General features: G+C 35.0%; 1 long non-coding RNA gene across 2 annotated transcripts in view; it reads right to left on the bottom strand.

The window, feature by feature from the left end:
- LOC147826969 (uncharacterized) overlaps positions 1 to 26,563 on the bottom strand; it is a 69,223-nt gene that overhangs the window by 2,457 nt on the left and 40,203 nt on the right. For both annotated transcript variants that reach the window (XR_015453111.1, XR_015453112.1), the window contains one exon: positions 1,628 to 2,070. This is a non-coding gene — a long non-coding RNA (uncharacterized LOC147826969). The remainder of the gene's footprint in view (positions 1 to 1,627; positions 2,071 to 26,563) is intronic.

Raw genomic sequence — 26,563 nt, 5'->3', positions numbered from 1 at the left:
AGAGAAGGAAAAACAACATCACATAAAGGGAGAGAATATTTATTGCAAGCTCTATGGAACTTGAATTCAGATTGTCTTGCACAAAATAGAAAAGCACTGCAGGCAAGGAGGAGCAGAGATGAGCATGGAAGCACACAGGTAAAGTCAAACATTTTTTTTTGAGGGACAATGCAAAGCTCAGTTTGAGTAGCACAGGTGGTAAATGCAGAGAATAGGTCAGCTTGAATCTAGACAGCACAAATGTCTACCTCAGTGTGGTAAGGTTGATCTCAGGGTACAGGAGAGAAGAGCTTGAGTAGAGAAGATAAGTGTGAACAGGCAGCTTGGAAAATTAGTGAAAGGGTATTATAATAATGGTGTATAATTACATCATTATCTGCTTCATTATCTCTGCCTACATTTCTATATCTATACCTAAATTAAAAATACATACTTATTTTCTTTATTAAGTAATAACTTGTTTGGTCCAAAATATAATACTGCTTTCTTTTTATAAAACCAAGACACATCATGAACAAGATACTAAAAAAGAAAAAAACATTGGCCCTTAAGGTCTATTGTCTAATATTCTGCAGTTGAAAACTATAATAACAATGTCTTTTAAGCTGACTGATTCCATCCACCCCCCAAAAAATACTACTATGGTGAATGTATTTCAATGAATTCCTGTCACCTGGGGAAAAGCAGAAATACCATATCCTTAGTAGCAGTTTTTAGTTGGCTACCAGACACACTCCATCCTTTGACTTGTGCTCATCATCATCTTCCTGTGGTGATGGGAGTGTATTTTATAATAAAAAAAAACTTTATCTGTAGTGGGTTTGTTGTAGAAAAGACAGAAATGTAGTGAGAAAAAGGAGACTCAATAATTATATTCAAGGGTGGTTGAGAATGCAGCCTGAAAGTGAATGGATTTTTGAAATAAACAGGTAATAGAAAGGCATTATGAGTAACTGAGTTTTTTAAGTCTTCAATTCAGAATAAATTATTTTATTACACATGACTTCTTTCATCAGTACTGACAGACACGTAATTGTTATAGCCATAGTTCCTATTGCTAGACATAATACCTGATTCTCACAATTTAAAGCAGGAAAGATGTATTTGCCTTATGGTTTCAGATGATTCAGTTCACGATCACCTGACTCTAAAACAGAAAAATCATAGCAGCAGCGTGTGTCATGGCAAAGCTGCATAGTTCATAGTGAATGGAAAGCAAAATGAGAGTATGAATACAGATATGGATATAGATGATATATCAGATTGCAGACTTCAGAGGGTATGTTGTATATATTCAAGGTCAAAAAATAAACATATGGAAAATGGATTAGGCAATCAATTTGCTCAACTTTTTGTTTTATGAAAGAGAGAAAATGTGAGAGAGATTCAATGACTCTGAAATTCCTGCAGCCAGTTAACCAAACTATACTAAAATGTGTAGGTACATAAGCTTTGTAGTCTAATGCATCTTAATAAAATTCCTTTCCCAGTCCCTTTCCAGCAGAAAATGTTCTCACTTAACCTCCCCAAGTTTCAACTCTTTTATATCTAAAAGTGGGGACACTATTTAATGTAAAATTTGGTAAATAATAAACAATATAATGATGTAAAGTTTCCAGCACAATACCTGTAACATAATGGTACTCAGTAAATGAAGATGTTTTGGTTTAATGTTTCTACGTAAGAAAACAAAATTTAGTAGCTTCCAACAGCAAAAATCACTGATCATCTCTCAAGAGTCTGCAGCTTGACTGTGTTCATCCGAGTCCTTAGCTACAGTTTGAACTTTGATCATTTTGGCTGATATGAACATCCATAATGGCTTGCTTACAAAACAGGTAGTTAAATCTGTGTGTTAGCGTGGAGTTTAGCTGAGGTTGTCAATGAAGTCATCCCAATTCTCCTCCATCTTGACCATCTGCTTGATTCAAGCTATGCTCAACGTGTTCAAAGACAGAATGTTGCCAGTTCACAAATTAGAAAGTGAAGCTCTTTTAAGGCTCAGTCCTTCAAGTTATGTAGAATCATTTTCTTCTCATTGTATTGGTCCATTAAAGTTATAAGATCATCCTACAGTCAAGAGAAGAAACAATAATCTATATGTCCAAATGAGAGTTATGGCAAAGAATTAATGTTTACTTTTTATGTACTATAGATCTCTCTCTGGCCACAAATAATATACATCATTCATATAAGCAATAATGTGTATATAAATCCTCTGTTTTTCTAGGCGTGGCATAACACAGTGCTTTAGAACTATGTATTGCTCTGTTTCTCCTTGCCGGACAACATATCCAACACTTACAATTTAAGGAGAGGTTTACTATGATTTATGGTTTCAGATGATTCAGCCTATGGATATCTTGCTCCAAGGTGGAAATATCATGGCAGAAGAGCATGTTGGATCAAAGTTTCTGAGTAAATTGTTGGCTGAGAAGCACATCAGGGGACAGAGACCACATATACAACATAAGATCATGTCTCTGTTACCCAACCAGAAACACCCAGAAGTGCTTTACTAACCCCTTTGGCAGCTCCCAAGCCTATCAACTGAAAATACACTAACATCTTTCCCCAAAGGAATTGTTCAAATATCCAAATCAAAGTCTTCTCTGACACTCAAGGCAGATTTTTAATTGTGAATCTCTGTAAAATTCAAAAAGCAAATCACTTATTCCCAAGATAAAATGGCCCAGTTAAACATTTCTATTCTTTTTTAATAACTTTATTATCAAACACACACACATACAAAAAATTAAAACCATTCAAAGAAGAACAATGCAAGGGGAAAAAACTACAATTATATTCAAATACAGTATAACTCAACCAAAACAAAACTGAAAAGCTCTTAAACATTTTTCCCTATAACATAAAAAAACATCTCAAGCACCAACAAGACACCAGAGGATGTGATTTGTTTCAGAAAGATCCCCAAAATCAACATTGAGCAAACAGTGATCTGGAAAAAACTCCAGTTAGTTAGCAGACTCCACATAAGTCAAACTTCTCCCTAATTTAAATTTCAATACAATCATATGACACGCAATGGAAACACAATCCGAGAAATATGTTATTAGGCCATTTCATCTGTGTGTATCCTTAATTACACTTTCAGTTTCTCACACTAGAGAAACTATCTGGTATTTATGTGTGTGTCCTATTTATTTCACTTAAGAGGATGGCCTCGATATGCATCCATTTAGCTATAAATGTCTCTAGTTTCTCATTCTTTATGGCTGAGTAGTACTCCATTTTATTAAAAAAAACACATCTTCTTTATCCAGTTCCAGTTGATGGGCACTTGGGCTGTTTCCAAGCTTTCACTGTTACAAACTGTGCCACTATAAACATGGGTGGACATATATTGCTGTGGTAAGATTCTTTTAATTCTTTTGGGAAGATACCTAGCAAAGGAATAGCTAGGTCAAATGGGACTTCTAAGCCTAGTTCTTTGAGGTAGCTCCATACTGATTTCCATAGCGGTTGCACCAGTCTGCACTCCCACCAACAATGAAGAAGGGTTCCTTTCTCCCCACACCTCTGCCAGCATTTGTTATTAGATGATTTCTTAATAGCAGCCATTCTTTCTGGGTGAGGTGGAATCTCAGTGTTGTTTTCATCTGCATCTCTCGAATAATGAGTGATGTTGAACATTTTTTCATATATTTATTTGATGCTTTTAATTCTTTGAGAAATGTCTGTTCATTTCAGATGCCCATTTTAAAATTGGGTCTTTGGATTTGAGGGGGTCTGATTTTTTTCAGTTTTTTATACATTCTAGATAGTAGTCTTTTTTCTAAGGTACAGCCAACATCATACTAAATGGTCAAAAACTGAAAACGTTCATACTAAAATCAGGAACAAGACAAGGATGACCACTATCACCACTCCTGTTTAATATTGTTCTGGAAACATTAGCCACAGCAATTAGAAAAGAGAAAGAAATAAAAGGAATAAAAATAGGAAAAGAAGAAGTTAAACTGTCATTATTTGCTGATGATACGATACTTTACATAGAAGACCCAAAATACTCTGCCAAAAGACTTCTAGACAATTGGCAGATTCAGTAGAGTAGCTGGATATAAGGTCAACACTCAAAAAGGAATAGTCTTTTTATATACAAATTATAGACTCACTGACAGAGAAATTAGGGAAACAATTCCTTTTACAATAGCATCCAAAACAATGAAATATCTAGGAGTCAATCTAACAAAGGAAGCAAAAGGCCTCTACACTGAAGACTATAGCACTTTGAAAAAGGAGATTGAGGAGGATATAAGAAAATGGAAAGACATCCCTTGTTCCTGGATAGGAAGAACCAATATAGTGAAAAATCCCATACTTCCAAAACTATTATATAGGTTTAATGCAATGGCAATTGAAATTCCAACAGTATATTTCACAGAACTAGAGAAAACAATCCAAAAATTCATTTGGAACCAGAAGAGACCTAGAATAGCAAAATAAATTTTAGGCAACAGAGGTATGGCTGGGGATATTACAGTCCCCAATTTGAAACTATACTACAAAACTACTGTGATTAAAAACAGCATGGTATTGGCAAAGAAACAGACCCAAGGGTCAGTGGAATAGATTAGAAGATGCAGAAACAACTATAGATATGCTCAGCCACCTCATCTTTGACAACAGAGCCAACCATCCTCATTGGAGGAAAGATAGCCAATTTAATAAATGGTGTTGGAAAAACTGGATTTCAACCTACCAAAGATTAAAACTAGACCCATACCTATCACCATGCACTAAACTAAGATTGAAGTGAATTAAAGATTTAAATATTAGAACAGAAACACTAAACTTGCTGGAAGATAAGTTAGGTAGAACTCTTGAAGATATTGGTAGAGGAAAAGACTTTATGAACAAAATCTCAGTGACATGAGAACTTGCACAAGGAATCAACAACTGGGATCTCATCTTATTTAAAAGCTTCTGCACTGCAAGAGAAACCACCAGCAGAGCTAAGAGACAATCTAAAATGTGGGAAAAAAATTCCTATTCTAACATGGAGGAATAGAGAGATAGAAAACAAAAGAACCAATGCAAGACCAAAACCCAGCAGGAAAAACACTAAGTCCTATAGCTCTAAATCTGGCATTCATGTCACATGTTGATAAGATGTGAATTTCAGAGGGCTTGAGCAGCTTCACCCCTACAGCCTTGCCAGTTACAGCCCACATTGGCTTATAATCTTTTAGGCAGGCTACCTACAATTTTCCTGGACAGATATTCCAAGTTTCTAGCATCTCCAATTTTTTTGAGTTTCCTGGACTTTTGGCTTTATTCTTACATGTTCATACCCTCCTCTCAAGGGCACCCTGTCAGGCCTCTCAGGGCTTCTTACAACATCTGAATGGAAGCCCTTATGACCTCTCAACTCTTCAATTCTGCATACCTGAATGACAAGAATCACATGGAAGACACTGAAGTCTGCTGTCTTCAGAAGAGTAGTCAGGCCCCCTTGGATCATAACTACAGAGACACTTATAGGCTGGGATGACTGAGGATGGTGAAATGAATCCCCGGGACTCAATTTCCTAGAAGACCCTTATCAAGTCTCAAGTCTCAGGAGCTCTCTTCTCAAAGGCATGGTTTATACTTTTGCATTCTTGAGCCTTCAATGGGTTTAGTCTTGCTGATTCCTGAGATGTGATCATAGAATCTGTCATCTTTTCCATATACAAAGTTATTGGTTTCTTTTTACCGGCACTAACTTCTTCAACAGTTACACTTTGTTTGGCCTCAATTTTATCCTTTTAGATCAAAATTTAAGTTATTCACATCTTTCTGCTCTGCTTGTTGCTCTTTACTCTCACCATAAATCAGTCTAATGTCATACAGAAATATCCATGCATCAGCCTAGATGTTGGGCTGCTTTGAAATTTTCTCTTCCACATCAACTAGCCACCTTTAAATTCAGCCTCACGCAAGGTTTTAGGCTAAGGACAATGTGTAGACAATTTTTTTTCCAAAGTGAAACACATTTGGCTTCTATTCCAATACCTGATAGAATCCCCATATAAAATCTCATGAGCCTGGCATTTACTATCCACATTTCTATAAATATTTTGGTCTGAGTTCTGACTAGAATCATCTAACATGCTCTGTATACAGCACTATGGAGCTTTACTAAACCTTTTTCAGTTCAGATGATTCAGTCCATGGTGGGCTCCAATGCAGAAATGTCATGGCAGAATGACAAGGTACCACAAAGATTAGTTCCTGGCAGATGGGAAGCAAAGGAGGGCCAAAGAGGAGGAATGGCTCAGGGACCAGATACAGCATACAAGGTCATGCATCCATAAGTCACTCAGACATATCCAGAAGTGTTCTTTACTAATCTGCCAGGCATCTCTTAACCCAGTCAAGTTGACAATCACCATCACTTGTCATAGACTGGATGGCTTAAAATAGAAGTTTATTGCATCAAAATTTTGCAGATTAGAACTGAAAAGTTAAGTTCTTGTTAGGATCATGTCCTCAGAAAATTGTAGGACAATATCCATTCTTGATTTTCTTTTTTTAACATCTTGAGTTTACCAGAAATCCTTAGTATTCCTTGGTTTGCAAAATGTTTAATTCCAATCTCTGTCTCCATCACTACATAATTATCTTTTCCTTTTGTATAATTTTTTTCTTAAAGGCCTATCAATCATACCAGATTAAGGATTCACCCATCCTACTCCAGCATGACCTTATCTTTATTGCATATGCGATGACTGTTTCCAAACACAGTTACACTCTGAGATAGTAGTGATGAGGAACTCAACATATATTTTATGGGACATAATTCAACCTATAGCATACTACCTCCCAAGGCTTTTCAAGATTGATTCTATTACACTATCATAGTTAGGACAAGCAATAAGGATTACACATATCAGGTCTAGTTCCTTTGGCTCACTTTCTTTGGCACCACTCTATTAATACAGTTCTTTTCACTTTGAAGAACTGTAGACTAAATACACAATTTATTCTCCCTATCAGAGAGTTCTGCAGATAGTCTCAAGACTGACCACTTGCTTTCTTGCTTATAGTTCTAAAGGATAACTGAAGAATGTGCTGGGAATACAGTATCATGAGATAAGGGGGAGTTGGCCAGAATAGCTAGGTTCTGTTTTAGCCCCGCTCCTCAATAAAATATCCATCATACATTAGCCTAGTGAGTCACATGACTCTAAATTATATAACTGAGGTCTTCTTTTCCCTGTCCCTCATTTGTGGTGTAAGTGGGACATATACATTTTAGACTCCATCTCTCCTGGGAACCTCTTTTTGAGCTTTGCAGAACAGGCTTATCATGCATCCATGGCAAAGTTTTTCTACTGTCCCTTGCCACATATCTTTAAATAAATTTACTTTATGATCCTTATGGTGAATTAATATGTTTGTCTCATTGGACTCACACAAGCTGGCAACCAGTACACAATGCACACAATTCTTATCACCCACACCTCAAGAAATACAACACATAGGGAAAGCTGGATTTATAATGAATACAATACATACTTCTCTTTAAACAAAGGTAAATGTAGGGCATAAGACAATCACTTGTTCACATCAATTGTGATGTTTAAATTGGTACTTGTCACTAATTCCTCCTGCTCTGAGGGTAGAAATGTTCTGGTATTAGGGTCAGATTATTTCACTGAAAGTGTTTCTCCTGGATGTTCTTCTGAGTCATGTTTAAAATTAAGCAAATTCTTCAGTATTTCTTGTATTTTGAATTTTCAGTCACTTTCATTCTAATCTAATACACTCCCTTTAAATATTCTGTGAGTTTTCCATGCATAAACTTAGGCCTCACATCATTTAGCAAAGGCACACTTAGAAGAATCCCTTTTGAGGCCATCTCCGTTTTCAGCTGATATCCAGTGCCATAGGACACCATACTTAAGAGTCATAGATGCTTTTTTGTTTAGGTGAAGGGTGAAGGGCCCCATGAAACTTTGCCATAAATTTTGCTAAAATTTTATAGATTCATACTGTATTTGATTTTGTGCATATTTTGCTGGGATTGCCTTTAATTAGACTTTTGTCCTGAGGTTTCTTTCTGTTTTTGAGAAATCTGATGTCTAGAAATACTGTCTTTGGTTCTCTATACTTCCCATTTTATATTCTTCCTAAAAATTATATATAATTCTTTCCTATATTTTTCACAGACAGCTAAAAGAATCTAATTGTAACATTCAACATTCTGCCTCAAAATCTCTTTATTGATTTTTAACTTCATTTTAGTACATTTGTAAATATATATAATGTTTACATTCATCATGTAGAGTTGCTACATGTACATAACACCTTAATTCTTTTCACATTCCCTTCACCTTCTTCCTTTCCACTCTCCCTCCATCTCAAACAGGAAGACAGATCTTTTTCAATCATTACCAAAATTCATTGGGTACATGATCTATCCTCCATATATTCACATGGAATCTGTTTTGATCAGTACATAACTATTTTACTATGCATAGAGAATAGAAAAGTGAAATAACTATCTATGTAACTTGTTATGGTTTGTTTTAAGAAACTAATGAGCTTGTATTTCATCTTATTGTCCACGTTTTAAATCAAAAAATGTTAAGTAAGATTGTACTTCATATATAAACTAATCATGAATCCAGATAATTTTTCCTCATAAATTATCCTCATAAATGATAATAAATTGTGCTTATTTTTTAAAGTTTGGAAATAGTTACTGAATGAGGGATTTGTAATATTTCTCCCAAATCTATGAGTATGATTCTGACTATAGTAATACAGTTGGATATTTTTATCTTGATTTCAAAGAAGTTACATCATGTATACCTCTTAAAGTTTGACACAGTATAGCATTCTCTCAACATATAATTATAAAACTATATTATTACAATTATATTACTATTTTTGTTATTATAACAACTGAAATGGATTCATACCATGAAACTCTTCATACACATTTTACTAGTTAATACATTTAATTTTTAATACAATTGATGAAGTAGTGTTATGGCTTCTGTCTAAATATCCCCCCAAGTCCCCATTTCAGAGGTGGATGGATCTACAGTGTTTGACACTGGGACTGATTCATGGTGCATTGCTATTAAGAGTCCAAGGATTAATAATGCAATTACGGGTGCTAGGATTAAAGCTGAGAGTGCTACTTGCCTTTAGGGCAGGTAGGCTGGATAAAATATAAGGGACAGAAAGAAGCTTGTCATGAGTCGCTTGCTTGATTTTATTATCTTCTGCCTGCCACAAACTGTTTCTATTCTGCCATGCCACCCTGCCTTGGAGTCAGCAGATTATGGACTGAGACATCTACAAACTGTAAGCCAAATAAACTTTTCATCCTTTGAATTTGAGTGTCAGGGTTTTGTCTCAGTAACAAGAAAAGTAATTAAGAATAATTATTAATACTTCTACATTTTACTTAGGACAAAACTAGGACACAGGTAGTTAAGTAATTGGTTCAGGTTACATACGTAAGAAGTGGCAAAACCAGGATTTCAACACACATAATATAGTTATAGTGTTCACAACTGTAAAGATATTTATTGAATAGGATGCCAAATCAGCCCGCTGCAGACAGGCAGGTCTGTGCACACCCTACCAAGGTCCCGAGTCACATGGAAGATGCTGAATCACCCCTCTGCAGACAGGCAGCCACCTGGTTCCACACTACAAATATGCAGAGGACAGCGGACCACCAGACCATGGGATTGAGTCCTGCTGCTCCCGGCCCAGAGATAGGGGCTTCTGAGCTGCTGTCCTACTGCTCCTGGTCCAGAGGAAGGGGCTTCCAGGCCACCATCCTGACCGCTGCTTACAGCCCACAGGAAAGGGCTTTTGGGCCACCATCCCTACTGCTGCTCCTGGCCCCTGTCCCACCTCTCCCAGCTCAGAGGAAGTAATCTGTGCAGGTGCTAAGAGCCGCCCCCCCGCCCCCCGTCGAAATGAGAAAACACATAAATAAGTCTCAAAACCAGACTTCCAGATCACCTACAGCAACTCCAAAGGGAAATGAGATGTAACACTCTGATACTCAACCACCTGGACCCACTGAACTGGCAACAAAACGGGATCTGGAAAAAATGAAATCAGAAATAATTTCTCAGACAACAGGAGAAATTGTGTTGCTAGTGCAAGACATGATTAATAAATCTAGAGAGGAGCTGAGGAATATGATGGAATCACAACATAGGAAACAAATGGAATCCACAAAACAGATGCAAATAGATTTCCAGGACATGAAAAACTCCACTGAAAGTCTACACAGCAGAATGAGCCAGTGTGAGGACAGAATTTCAGATATAGAAGATAAGATTGCAATTAGTGACCAGGAAAAGAAAAATTGTTCAAAATTATAAGGGAACATGAGAAATCAATCCAGCAGCTGCTAGATGATGCAAACAAGAATAACATAAGACTGTTTGGAGTCAATGAAGAAACAGGAGAGAGTGGAGATGACATAAAAAAATCTCTTCACAGAAATAACGGCAGAAAACTTCCCAAGCAGAGGAAAAGAGCTTGACATACAGATAAGTGAGGCATATAGGACTCCAAATAGCCTTGATCAAAAAACATCTTCACATAGGCATATAAGTGTTAAGATTCCAGAAACTCAACAGAAGAACAAAGTTCTACAAGCAGTTAGAGAAAAGAAACAAGTCACATACAAAGGAAAGCCCATCAGAATCACAGCAGAGTTCTCAACACAAACCCTCGAAGCAAGAAGAGCTTGGAGTGATGTATTTCAAGCCCTAAAACAAAACAGCCTCCAACCCAGATTGATGTACCCTGCAAAACTATCTTTCAAAATTGATGGAGAAATAAGATACTTTCATGACAAAGAGCACCTTAGGAACTTCATGAATACCAAACCAGAACTCCAAAGAATTTTACACAATGTCCTAGGAACAGACATTGAGGATCACAACCCCAGGAAGCAAAGCAGAATGAACCCATCTGGCATGACAAGAAATTAAATGTAAAGGGGGAGAACCCAACAAAAAGAAAAAGTCATGGCAATGACAAGTCAATACATTTCAGTTATAACTATCAATGTTAATAGTCTCAATTCACCAATCAAAAGAAATAGACTGGCAGAATGGGTCAAGAAGCAAAGTCCAACAAAATGCTGCATACAAGAAACACACTTAATTCAAAAGGAAACTCATAGACTGAAAGTTAAAGGGTGGAAAACAATACTCCATGAGACAGGAACATGAAAAAAATCAGGAGTAGCTATCCTCTTTGCAGATCAAGTAGATTTCAAACCAACACTGATTAAGAGACACAAAGAAGGACACTACATCCTTGTAAAGGGAAGAATCCAAGAGGAAGAGATGACAATCATAAATATCTATGCACCAAACACTAGTGCACCCAACTATATAAAACAAATACTAACGGACATGAAAAGTCATATATACACTAATACAATTGTAGTGGGGGAACTCAACACCCCACTGTCACAAATAGATAGATCAACTAGACTAAAAATAAGTAATGAAATACTAGAACTCAATCGAACTCTTGAACAAATGAACTTAACAGATGTTTACAGAGTCTTCCACACCACAAAATCAGAATACACATTCTTCTCAGCTGCACATGGGTCATTCTCCAAAACAGACACTTACTCACTTATAGAACATGTTTAAGTAAGTGCAAAGGAATTGAAGTTATCCCCTGTATATTATCAGACCATAGTGTGATGAAATTGGAGATCCACAGCAAAAGAAACTCAAAAAATTTCATAAACATGTGGAAATTGAACAACACACTTCTGAATAACCAATGGGTCACAGAGGAAATTAAAGAAGAAATCAGACAGTTCCTTCAATTAAATGACAATGACAATACAACATACCGGAATCTATGGGACACAATGAAAGCAGTCTTATGAGGGAAATTCATAGCAGTGAATACACATATTAGGAAAACAGAACAAGCCCAATTTAACAACCTCATGCTGCACCTCAAGCTTCTAGATAAACAAGAGCAGGACAACCCCAAAGGTCATACAAGGGAGGAAATTATAAAGATCAGAGGAGAAATCAATGCAATGGAGACTAAGAGAACCATACAAAAAATCAATGAAGCCAAGAGTTGGTTCTTCGAAAGAATCAACAAAATTGACAAACCCTTAGCCAATCTAATCAGAAAAAGGAAAGAAAAGGCCCAACTCCATGCAATTAGGAATGAAAAGGGTGAAATAACAACAGACCCAGCAGAAATCCAGAGGATCATCAATACCTACTTTCAGAACCTATATGCGAATAAGATGGACAACACAGAAGAAATGGACAGATTCCTAGATACATATGAATTACCAAAGTTGAACGAAGAAGACCTAAAAATTCTGTACAACCCAATATCAACCAATGAATTTGAAAATGTAATTAAAAACTTATCAACTAAGAAAAACCCGGGCCCTGATGGGTTCATTGCTGAATTCTACAAGATATTTAGAGAGGAACTGCTGCCACTACTGTTTAAACTCTTCAATAAAATTGAAAGGGAAGCAATACTCCCAAATTCATTCCTGGAAGAAAGCATCACTTTGATCCCCAAAGCAGAGAAAGACCCAACTGAAAAAGAGAACTATAGGCCAATCTCACTAATGAACATAGATGCAAAAATCCTTAATAAGATACTGGCAAACAGAATGCAGAAGATCATCAAGAAGATCATACACCCTGATCAAGTGGGATTCATCCCAGGGATGCAGGGATGGTTCAATATAGGAAAATCAATCAAAGTAATACACTGTATCAATAGAGCCAAGGACAAAAACCATATGATTATCTCCATAGATGCAGAAAAAGCATTTGACAAAATCCAACATGCATTTATGATAAAAACCCTACAAAAAATTTGTATAGATGGTCTCTACCTCAAACTGATAGAAGCCATCTATGAAAAACCAACAGCCAATATCATACTAAATGGTCAAAAACTGAAATCCTTCACACTCAAATCAGGAACAAGACAAGGATGTCCACTATCACGACTCTTGTTCAATATAGTTCTGGAAACATTAGCCACAGCAATTAGACAAGGGAAAGAAATAAAAGGAATAAAGATAGGAAATGAAGAAGTCAAATTGTCATTATTTGCAGATGACATGATACTCTATATAGAAGACCCCAAGAACTCCACCAAAAGTCTTCTAGACTTAATAACCAAATTCAGTCAAGTAGCTGGTTACAAGGTGAATGCACAAAAATCAATAGCTTTCCTCTACACCAATGACAGACTCACTGACAGAGAAATAGGGCAAATAATTCCTTTCACAATAGCATCCAAAAAACTGAAATACCTAGGAATCATCCTAACAAAAGAAATCAAAGACCTCTTCTCTGAAAACTATGGCACTCTGAAAAGAGAGATTGAAGATGATATCAGAAAATGGACAGACATCCCCTGCTCCTGGGTAGGAAGGATTAATATAGTGAAAATGGCCATACTTCCAAAACTGTTATATAGATTCAATGCAATTTGAATTGAGATCCCAGCAGCATACTTCATGGACCTTGAGAAAACAATTCAAAAATTCATTTGGAACAAGAAGAGACCCAGAATAGCAAAAGCAATTCTAGGTAACAAAGACATGGCAGGGGATATCACAATCCCCAACCTGCAAATGTACTACAAAGCTACTGTGATAAAAACAGCATGGTACTGGCAAAGAAAAAGACCTGAGGACCAGTGGAACAGATTAGAAGATGCAGAAACAACTCCAGACACACTCAGCCATCTCATCTTCAATAAAGGAGCCAAACACCCTCACTGGAGGAAAGATAGCCTCTTTAATAAATGGTGCTGGAAAAATTGGGCTTCAACTTGCCAAAGATTCAAACTGGACCTGTATCTCTCACCATGCACTAAACTAAAATCAAAATGGATTAAAGATCTAAATATTAAAATAGAAACTCTGAACCAGTTGGAACAGAGGTTAGGTAGAACCCTTGAAGACATCGGTGTAGGAAAAGATTTTATGAACAAAGCCTCAGTTGCCCATGAACTAGCACAAACAATCAACAAGTGGGATCTCTTCTTATTAAAAGGCTTCTGCACAGCAAGAGAAACCACCAGCAGTGTGAAGAGACAACCCACAATGTGGGAAAAAATCTTCACCTGCTCTTCCTCAGACAAACGTCTACTATCTTGAATCTATAAAGAACTTAAAAAAAATCAGACCTCCCAAATTTAAAGACCCAATCAGAAAATGGGCATCTGAAATGAATAGACATTTCTCAGAAAAAGAAGTAGAAATAGTAAATAAATACATGAGAAAATGTTCAACATCACTGGTCATTTGAGAGATGCAAATGAAAACAACGCTGAGATTCCACTTCACTCCAGAAAGAAGGGCTGCTATCATGAAATCCACCAATAACAAATGCTGGTGGGGCTGTGGGGAAAGAGGAACCCTGCTCCACTGCTGGTGGGAGTGTAGACTGGTGCAAGCACTGTGGAAATCAGTATGGAGATACCTCAAAGAACTAGGACTGGAGGTCTCATTTAACCCCACTGTTCCACTGCTGGGGATCTTCCCCAAAGAATTAAAAGAATCATACCACAGTGATATATGTGTGCCCATGTTCATAGCAGCACAATTTGTGATAGCTAAAACTTGGAAACAGCCCAAAAGCCCATCAATTGGAAACTGGATAAAGAAAATGTGGGTTTTTTATAAAATGGAGTACTACTCAGCCATAAAAAATTAGAGACATTTATAGCTAAATGGATGCACAGTGAGGTGATAGTCTTAAGTGAAATAAATAGGACACACATGTATAAAGACCGAATAGTTTCTCTGGTGTGAGAAACTGAAAGTGTAAATAAGGACTAAATGTATAATAGGTAATGTGAAATAGGAAGAAAAGGGGCAAAGGGGAAGGAAGTGGGAGGGCTAGGGGAAAGGATAGAAGGGAATGGGATTAATATGAGAAAATGGAAAACTAGGAACAAAATCTTTGTAAATAGGGAGGAATGGAGGGGTTGAAGGGAGGGCTGGGCAAGGGTGGAAAATAAGAACCAAGAGAGACTATGTAAAGGTGCAAATTTCCAATGATGAATGTCATTATGTTGTATACCTAAAATGTACCAATGATTAGAATGAATAATCAATAATGTAAAATAGGAAGAAAAGGTCCAAAGGGGTAGGGATAGTGGGAGGGGCAGGGGAAAGGAAAGAAGGGAAAGGAAAAATGATGAGAAATGGAAAAATAGAAATAAAGTCTTTGTAAATAGGGAAGGGTGGAGGGCGTGAAGGGAGGGCTAGGAATGGGGAAAAAATAAGAACCAAGATGCCTTATGTAAAGGTACAATTCCCAATGAGAAATGTAATTGTGTTGTATACCTACAATGTACCAATAAAAGAATTTAATTTAAAAAAAGAAATAAAATTATATAAGTCCTGCTAGAAAAAAATGATATTTATTGAATAAAATTTATGTGCCAGTAAGCACTTTGCTAAAATTGATAACAACATAATGCCCAATATTTTTAATTCCCTTGAAGTATATAATAGGAAGTACATTGAGATGCCACAGACAGGGTGCTGCAATTTCCTGTGCTCTCCCTCATAGAATGTGGGATTTCTGGGATTGAGAGCTGACCCCACACTTCCTCAACACTGAAAGCCTGCACTGAGAGGGAACTCCTGGGCTCTGTGTGGGTTCATCCCACTGCTGGCACTGTGAGCAGCACTAAGATAGATCCCTGCTGCATCTCCCATGGGACCTTCATAAGACCATGCCACTCCCAGAACTGAGGCAGGGATTTATGTTCCCCACTGCTGATGCAGTTCTAATGCCCAAAGCCTTTGCTGGCAGCACAGGTCACCATTGCAGTGACTGAGATGTTTCTCACTCTGCTGGTACTACCACTACTATTGATAGAATAGTCACACAGTGAGCTTTGCTGTGTGCAAAATAATGTGGGCTGGTAGAATTTCCTCACTCCTGCATGGCCTCTGAAGACTGAGTTTCTAAAACTCATCCATATCCCACATAGTGCTGGAAGCCTTTCTTTGAGGCCAAAAAATCTGTAGACAGTCTACACCATGGTGCCAGGGTGGACTGAATGGCAAAACTGCACATCAAACTGACACCCCAGGACATGGTTTCAAGATAACAGCATTTACTATGTGTCCCCTTATGAAAATGGTAGAGATATCAGATACACCAAATCTCAATGTGTGATCACAAGAAATATTAAAAAGAAGGGTAATGTGATGCTACAGAGGAACACAAGAATTTAATAAAAAGAGATGCTAAAGAATAATATATGGACTAAATGCCTGTTAAAGAATGTAAAAGAATGGCTATAAAGCTCACTGAGATTCAAAAGAATAAAGACAGCTAAGCAAAATTAAGCAAAGTATAAAATGAATAATAGATTCAGCAAAGAGTTAAATGTCCTGAAAAAAAATATAGAGGTGTGATCAACATATGTGGTGAATGTTTAAATTTTTAAAATTATTACCTTAAAATGCACATTGCCGATAACCTCCTCCAAATCCTACCCCTCACTTCAAGTATACTTATCCTATCATTCTTCCCATTTTTTGAAAAAATTTTGGAAGTCCACTTTCATGACTGTCTTCATATGGTCTGATAAAAAAATATGATGATTGCTACTCCTGAATGTCATCTAATGGAAAAGCAGGCTTATGAAAACAGCATGTCTTCACTCCTTATTCACCAGATCTGGTTCTGTGAGACTTCTGAATCTTACCCAAAGTCAAAATGACCATAAAAGGTAGCATTTTGAATTGATTCAGCACATGGGGATAGTGACAACTGTGCAACTAAAGAGGTAAAAGAAGACTTCCAACATAGCTTCAGAAAGAAGCAGGAATAATGGAATAACTGTGTTTAAACAAGAGGGAGTATTTTGAGGATTAATGACAATGTGTCTTTAAGTGTAATAATTTTTAAAATATATACATTCACCATATATGTTGTAAACATTTTTGTATAGAAAATAAAAGAGCTCAATAACTCCAATAACTATACAGTTAAAGCCTCAACATTGGACTCTGTCAAGCAGAAGAATTGAAATCTGGGTTCAGTCATAACTAAGCGGTGTCGTGTTTAACTAGCATGTACCAAGTCTTAGGTTCAATCCATAGCACTATAAAAAAAACGAAGATAAAACAAACACACAAAGCATATTTTAACTTGAAAACTGGTCTTTGGGAATACATCTCTAGTCAAACCAAAGGAAATAAATGGAAAACAGATAGAGAAGAAAAAAATAAAAATGATCTCTGAAAACTTTAGGATGCCACTAAATAAACAAATATTCATGTTTTGGAGATACTCTAAAGGGCAAAAAGGGAAAAAGGTTTAGAAAATCTATTAAATTAAATGATAGCTGAGTTGCCCCAGTCTTGGGAAAGATTTGGTCATTTTGATACAGAAGGTCCATAAGATATCAAATAGATATCACTAGGAACAATCATTACCACAGTTTACTATAGTCAAACTGTCAATTGTATAAGTCGAAGAAAGACTTCTAAAACTTCAAGAGAAATGCATGTAGTCATATTAAGGGACACACTATTAGACTAGCAGCACATTTCTCAACATAAACCCTATAGGCCAAGAGAGAATACAATGATGTATTTATAGTTCTAAAAGATAATGACTGTCAACCAAGAATATTATATCAAGCAAAGTAGTCATTCAGAAATAAAAGACAAGTAAAAACTGAAGGGATATATGACTAACAGAATAGCTTTACCAGAAAGATGCTAAAGGGAGTCCTATACCCTGAAGCAAAAGATAACTACCAAAAGGAAAAAATATAACAATATAAAATCCACTGGAAATACAGATGCACACACAAAAAATAATTGAAGCTCCTCAATGCTATAAACCACTGAACCACAAAAGACAAGAGATAAAGCACAGAAAAAAGAATATTTAAATGGAAGAAATTTGACAAAATGACAGGAGGAAGTGGTTGCATATCAATAACTTTGATCATAAAGAGAGAAAATAATCCAATTTAGATTTCTACATGGATACAAAAATAAGCCAAATGATGTGCTCCCTATAAGAAAATAACTTTTTTATTAAGACATACACTGACTGAGAGTGAAAGAGTGGCAAAAGACATTCTGTGCAAACAAAATCAAAAGCAATCAAGAGTAGCAATTCTTTTATCACACAAGATAGAGTTAAAATAAGAGCTATAAAAGAGATAAAGAGAGCTATTATAAAATTATCAAGGGATCAATTCAACAAGAAGATAAAACAATTATAAATATATATGCACCTAATGAAAAGCACCCAATTTTAGAAAACAAATATTATTAGATCTAAAGCAAGAGATAGGATCCATACAAGATTTTAACATCACAATTCTATCAGTAGAAGAATCAGACAGGTTCAGTTAACAATACAATAGATCTTTTGTAAAAAACAGAATACATCACCCAGCAGCTTCAAAATAGCCATTCTTTCCAGCTGAAGAAACATTCTCTAGAATGGACCATATTTGACCCACAAAAAAGTCTCAAAAAATTTAAATTATGTCATGTATCTTTTCAGAATACAATGGAATAAAACTAGAAATAAACAACAAAAGAAATTTCAGAAATTACACAAACACATGTAAACAACAACATACTATTGAATGAACAATGAATCACCAAAGAAATCAAAGGGAAATTTAAAACTATTTTGAAGTAAATTAAAATGGAAATAATGCATATCAAATCACATGAGATATATACAGCAAAAGCAATACTAAGAGAGAGATTATAGCAATAAACACCTACATAAAAATAGGAAGTTTTAAAATAAATAATCTAACAATGCTTCTGAAAGAACTTCAAAGCAAAAGCTAACCAAACCAAACTCCAAAGAAAAAAATAACAAGGATTAGAGTAGCAATAAATGAAATGAAGACTAAAATAACAATGAAGATCAATAAGTGAAATGAATCGGTTTCTTTAAAGATAAAATCAACCAACCTTTCTCCAGACTAATGAAATGAAGGAGAGGGAAGGGAGGAAGAAGGGAGAGGGGACAGGAAGAGAGAAGGGGAAAGAAAAAAAAAATCAGAAAGAGAAAGGCGACATTACAAGTGATACCACAAAAATATAAAGGATCACAAATAGGATGAGGAAAAGTAAGATATGCTTTTCATAGATATGATTTCATACATACAAAACACTAAAGATTCCATTCAAGGACTATTAGAACTGATAAATGAATTCAATATAGTAACAGGATAAAAAATCAACATATGAAATTAGTACTATCATTACACATTAATATTAAAATTTCTAAAGAAGAAATCATGAAAAGAATTCCATTCACAATAGTTGCAGAAAACCAAAATGTCTATCAAAAAATTTAACCAAGGAATCGAAAGGCTTCTACAATTGAAAATCACAAAACTCCAATGAAAGAAATTGAAGAAAACTCAAAAAATAGACTTTCCACACTGATAATCAGAAGAAATATTAGAGTCACTGTAACATCATCAAAATACTGACATTCTTCACAGAAATTTCACAGGAAAAAATTCATATGAAATCACAAAAGACACCAAGGAGCCAATGCAAACTTAAGGAGGAAAAAAATCTAGAGGTATCATACAACCTGAGTTCACAGTACACTACAAAGAATATCATAGTACTGTACTGATTTTATTGGATCAGACATACAGACCAATGCATAAGAATAGAATTCTCAGAAATAAAGCCGTACATTTACAGCTGACTCACTCTTGATGATGGTACCAAAAACATATTAGAGAAACTATACATTGGGTACTGAGAAAACTGGATATTCACATGCAGAAGTTTGATACTTGATTCCTATTTCTCATCCTATTAAAAAATCACTCCCCCCAAAATCACCCTAAAATGGATTGAAGGCTTAAATGCAAGATCTGAAACTGTAAAATTATGAAAGAAAGCACAGGGAAAATAATCAACATAGGATATAATTTTTTAGTTAAGACCACAAAAGCCCAGAAAACAAAACTGAAAAGAGACAATGGGATTATATCAAACTAAGAAGCTTAAGCACAGTTAAAAAACAATCTGAGTGAATAGGCTTCATGAAGAATAAAAGAAAAATTCAAAATATCCATGTATCAAAGGATTAATATTCAGAAAGTACAAGAAATTTTAAAAACTCAGTAAGAAAAAGCCAAAGAATCCAATTTAAAAAGAGGAAGAGGATATGAATAGATACTTCTGAAATAATTCACATGGACAACAAATTTATAACTTTTATCAGCTCTTACCAAAAGTGCAAGTCTAAATTGCAGGGAGATATCATCTCACCCTAGTTAGAATGGTTATCATCAAATGTACAAAAAGTAACAAATTTTGTTGAGGTTGTAGAGAGAAAGGAACTCTCTTACATTATGGGTGAGATTGTAAATTAGTACATCCTTTACATAAAACAGTGTGGAGCATCCTCAAGGGACTTAAAATCAACCTTCCCTATGATCTAGCTATGCCACTTCTGGGGATGTGTCCAAAGGAACTGCTATCAGCATATCAAAGATACACTTGTGTGCTTATGTTTTTTGTTGTGCTATTTGCAATACCTTATATATGGAACCAGCCTTGATATCCAAGGATAAATGAATGGGTAAAGATAATATAGTATCTATACATAAAGATAATATAGTATTTATATACATGAGTGGGTAAAGATAATATAGTATCTATACATAAAGACAATAAGTATCTATATACATCTATATATTAGTCTGAAGTAAAAAGAATACTATTCTATTATTTGCAACAAAATGGATGGAACTGGGGGGCATTCACATTGAGTGAATTACATCAAAGGTGGAGAGACAAGTTCTACATGTTATCTCTCATTTGGATGTTAAAATAAATTAATCAAAGTATATACTGGGAAGATTAGAGCAGGAAGAATAGTATGGGGTTGGGTAATGGGTAGACAGAAATCTGCAGAACAGTTAGGGAACTGTAATTCATAACATGGCATCATAATTTTATGAAAAACTAGAAAAGGAGCTCTATGCCTCTAAACATAAAGTAATGATAAGGAGGTAGAGATGTCAATTATCCTATTTTATCAGTGCCTATTATGTATACATGTCATATACATATGTGATATATATGTACTGGAATATCACACTGGTATAAAAATAAGTATAATTTTACATGTTAATTAAAAATACTTTAGATGTTTAAAGAAATGGAAGTATTAACCACACAGAATTTATCATTGTACACTATATATATATATATGTGTGTGTGTGTGTGTATTGACATCATAGTTCACTCCACAGAGCTGTACAATTAAAATAATAATTTGAAACAAGACAAAAAGATGGAAATTACACACATGAAGTCAATTATAGTTCAGTATTATGCTTGAGGAATTAACAGCAAGTATACACAGTGTTATAAGAGTACATGAAAGATATGTCAAACTCTGCTAGAAGAATTAGCTGGAGTTTGAGGTTTAGCAAATTTTACGTGAAAGAAATTATAGTTAAATTGCATTTTAAAGAATGAGTGGAGTGTTCAAGGCCTACAGAGGTAATGGAAACATTTCAATAAAAAAACATGGAATCAGATATTAATCCTGTTATTTCAGCAGTAAAATATTGAGAATAACCAAATGAAAATGAATATACATTCAGTTAAAAGCAGTTTAGGTAGGGGTTTTAAATTATAATTCTAAACCTGAGAAACTTCATGAAAAATTACAGTATTTGATAAATTTTCTGAAAGGCATATATAAAATTATATTTTCATTCATTGTGGAAATAAAATCCATAGATTTGAAAGAGTTTTTAGTCATTGAGAATGAGGGACTCAGTTTGATTTCTTGATCTAAAAATATATTATTATAATCATTTTAAGGTGAAATCCTCTTGTAATGAAAATAATGATGGGTATGGAGGAACACTTTTACCTTCTTCTCTTAAAGGCTTTGCCTTTAAGTATAATATAAACTATCATCTAGTATCATATAAGCTTAAAATATCAAGGATATTAAAATATTTTAAAAATCCCAAAAGGTATGACGGTATGGAAGGCTAGAAGAAAAAATCATAATGTAAAGTTATAATTTGACTGTTACAAAACAGAATGTGATATATGATAAATAAAATAATTTGGTAAAAACACAGAATTTCTGTAGAACAGATAAAAACCAATGAAATAGTGACCTAATGTCTTTACCTTAAATGACATTTACACAGTCCCACAAGGATTAGTGAGACATATCTACAAACAATGAATTACACCTTCAGAGGTAATAACAGTGTTCTGAACTGACACAGTAGGGGACCGTCTTCCCAAGCAGCATCAACATGAAATCAGACTATGGCTCTTAAATCAAGGACACAACCTACAGACTTTGACTTTATTCTAGGATCTACAATATATAAATTTAAAGTCATACATGTGGGGCTTGCTCATTAAAACATTTCTCAGCAACATAGACTAGGCATAATTAAGGAAAACAGTGTAACATAAGAAAATAATTCTATCTCAGCCTCATCATAACATAAAGGACCAGATATTGGGCAGAAAAACTTACACATTATGGTTCTCTGTTTAATTATAGATATAAAATTTGTTTATGCAGTTACTATTAAATTACATTAAATCAAATGTTTGGGATTTCAGAATTTTGAAACCAATATATAAAACAGTATATCCCTTAGGAGTTATAATATGGGAAAGGCTGGTGAAATAGATGGGGACAAGCTGCGAATGATACAAATAAACACTCTTGTGGAAATGTAGATGTCCTATGAAAGCACAAATTAGAGAACATTTGTTAGCTGAAATGCTAAGGTGCTCCAACAAAGAAGCCTATATTGGGTCAATATGTTAGCTGGATTTTAAAGTGAATTACAACTTGGAGATATATATATTCTTTTTCCAGGGAGAAAGTATTATATTGGCAATACGTTATACTGGGATCCTGAAACAAAATGCCATGTGGATTACTTTTCTGTGGCTGCCCCTACAAATCATCACAAATTTGTTTAGGGGCTAAAAACAACAGAAATTCATTCTCTTATGTTTTAGGCATCAGAAGTAAAAAATCAGTACCACGAGCAGAAATTAAATTGTTAGTTGGGCCATGCTTTCTTTGGTGGCTCAAGAGTAGAATCCAGTTATCGTCTTTCTCAGCTTATAGTGACTTTCACCATGCCCTCGATGGTGGCTGCACCATTTCAATCTCTCTCTGGGGCCCTTGCACCACCTTCTTTTCTATGTGTCTCAAATATCTCTTTGCCTCCCTTTCATAAAGATACATGGGATCCATGTAAGGCCTACCTGGATAATTCAGGATAATATTTTTCATCACAAAATCCTCATTTTAATTTCATTCACAAAAAATCTTTTTTTAAAATAAATTAATGTTTCCAGGCTTAGTAGATGAGGACCTGTTATTTGTGTGGGTATTATTTTAGTACACTATACCATGTGGAATAAGTATTATGACCAGGTAGACTGCTAAATTTCCAAAACATTGTATTACTTTGAAATCTAGGAAATTTATAGCAATTATAAAAATGCTTCATCCAGTGACTAAGAACTTGTATCACTAAATATCCTTAAATGTTATGGCTTGTATCTAAATGTTCTCCAAAACCTCATGTGGTCATAGACTGAGTTTTTGGGAGCTGCTGGCTGGATCTAAGGTGAGTGATACTGGGATTAAGAGTGTGTGGTACTTAATTAATACACTGATTAGAATTAGCATAGATCTGGGTGGCACAACTGAAAAGACTGGTAGACTAGATGAGATGAAAAGGAAAGGCAGCTTCAATCTTTAGCATGTAGACAGTTTTTCCAGCACCATTTACTAAATAGGCCATCTTTCTTCCAGTGAAGGTGTTTGGCTCCTTTGTCAAAGATAAGATGGTATGTCTGGAGTATGAGTATGTCTGGAGTTGTTTCTGAATTCTCTAGTCCATTCCATTGATCCTCGGGTCTGTTCTTTTGTTAGTACCATGCTGGGTTATTTTGTTGTTGTTATTGATTTTTTATCACTGTAGCTTTGTAGTGTAATTTAAAGTCAGGGATTATTATACCTCTTGCTTTGCCTTGGTTGCCCAGAATTGCCTTTGCTATTCTACGTATTTTCTGGTTCCAAATGAATTTTATGATTTTTTTTCTACTTCTGTAAAATATGCCGTTGGGATTTTGACTGCGATTGAATTGAATCTGTATAACAGTTTTGGAAGTACGGTCATTTTCATTATATTGGTTCTATCTATCTAAGAACAAGGGATATATTTCCATTTTCTATATCCTCTTCAATCTCCTTTTGCAGAGTGCTGTAGTATTCAATGTAGAGGTCTTTTACTTTATTAGATTGATTCCTAGGTGTTTCATTTTTTTGGGTGCTATTGTGAAAGGTGTGATTTCTCTAATTTCTCTCTTCATGAGCCTGTTATTGGTGTACAGGAAGGCTATTGATTTTTGAGGATTGACTTTGTATCCAGCTATGGCACTGAATTTGGTTATCAAATCTAAAAGTCCTTTGGTGGAGTTTTTGGGGTCCTTTATATAGAGTATCCCATCGTCTACAAATAATTGTAATTTAACTTCTTCCTTTCCTATCCTTACTCATTTTCTTTCTTTCTCTTGTCTCATTACTCTGACTAGTGTTTCCAGAACTATATTGAATAAGAGTGGTGACAGTGGACAGCCTTGTCTTGTTCTTGATTTCAGAGTGAAAGCTTTCATTTTTTTTGTCTAATTAGTATCATGTTGGCTGTTGGTTTGCCATAGATGGCTTTTATTAGATTGAGATAAAGATCATCTATACCAATTTTCTGTAGGGTTTTTATCATGAATAGGGGTTGGACCTTGTAAAATGCTTTTTCTGCATCTATTGAGAGGATCATATAGGTTTTGTCCTTGGCTCTGTTAATATAGTATTACATTTATTGATTTGCATATGTTGAAACATCCCTGAATCCCTGGGATAAATCCAACTTGGTCATGGTGTATAACCTTCTCGATGTTTTGCTTCATTCTGCTTGCCAGTATCTTATTGAGGATTTTTGCATCTACATTTATTAGGGAGATTGGCCTGTAATTCTCCTTTTTAGTTGGATAATTTTCTGGTTTTAGAATCAGGGTAATGCTTGCTTCCAGGAATGAATTTGGGAGTATTTATTCCCTTTCAATTTCATTAAAAAATGTGAGAAGTAGCAGAGTTAGGTCTTCTCTAAATTTCTTATAGAATTCAGCAGTGAATCCGTCAGGGGCAGGGCTGTTCTTTGTTGGCAGTTTTTAAATTATATATTCAATGTCATTGGCAGATATTGGTTTATATATCTTTCACCACACACTAAACTACAATCTTCTTAGCAACAGAATGGAACTTCTTGATAAATGGAATCTACAAAAAGCTTTAACCCAGGGTCATATGTTTATGGTGAAAGAATAAATATATTTCCCCCAAGAAATAGACAGGGATACCTGACTATTCTACTTCTACTCAGTATTGTAATAGAGATTTTATCCAGTACAGTAATACAAGAAAAGAAAAGATTATACACACAAGAAAGGAAAGGAAGATGTTAAAGTGCTTTAATTAGTGGCAAAATGATTTCATATAAACAGTTTCATACGAATCTACAAAATGACGTGCTAGAATTAATAAGTTAAACAATTCAGCAGAATATGAGGTAAACAAAAACAATTTCATGTCTATATACTTCAGTGAAATTATAAATTAAAATGTTTAAATATCATTCGTAATATCAACAGAAAGTGACATACTTAGGGTAAGTCTGACAAAAGATACGCTATCTCTCCTTCTTGAGAGAAATTCTACATAAAAATAGAAATTTTAGATATAAAAAACTATTTGCAGGGTTAATATTACTGATTTTAAAGCTTAATATTACCTACAGTTATCAAAACTATAACAAATTTATTTAAAGAGAGTTGACAAATAGATCAGCGGAACAGAAGAGACCTACATACAAACATACAATTGATTTTTCATAAAGGTACCAAAGTAATTTAATAGAAAAGGAAGACTGTCTCAATTAATAGTATTGGAATAATTTGATATTATAGTTCAAAAGTGAATTTCAATGCATATATCACACTACATACAAAATTAGCTCAAGATGGATTGTAGATCTAAGTACAATTCCAAAAAGTAAAAATAGTCTCAGAAACACAAGAAAAATCTTTGTGACATTGTATAAACCAAATATATTTTTGCAAAGTAGATTTTTTTGTGATAATAAGGATTGAACCTAGGGCCTGCACCCTGAGCTACATCCTTATCCTTTTTTATATATTTTTTACTCTGAGACAGGGTCTTGATAAATTGCTAAATTGCCCTAAACTTGTTTTCATAGCAAAGAACTCTAAAAACTCAGTAGTAGAAAATAAATAACTCAATCTTTATAAATGGGCAAAAATTACCATATCCTTCACCAAAGAATATATGTGCATGACAATATGTGCACATTAAATGAGGTTTGTATTTTTAGTCATCAGAGAAATGCAAACCAAAACTGCAATGAGATACTGCACCCTGAAACT

This window comes from Heterocephalus glaber, unplaced genomic scaffold, assembly GCF_053883595.1.
Source record: "Heterocephalus glaber isolate CG9 unplaced genomic scaffold, H.glaber_assembly_v1.0 deba00001457, whole genome shotgun sequence".
NCBI lineage: Eukaryota > Metazoa > Chordata > Mammalia > Rodentia > Bathyergidae > Heterocephalus > Heterocephalus glaber.
Note: the sequence above shows the minus strand (reverse complement) of the source record. Positions and strands in the feature narration are given on the sequence as shown.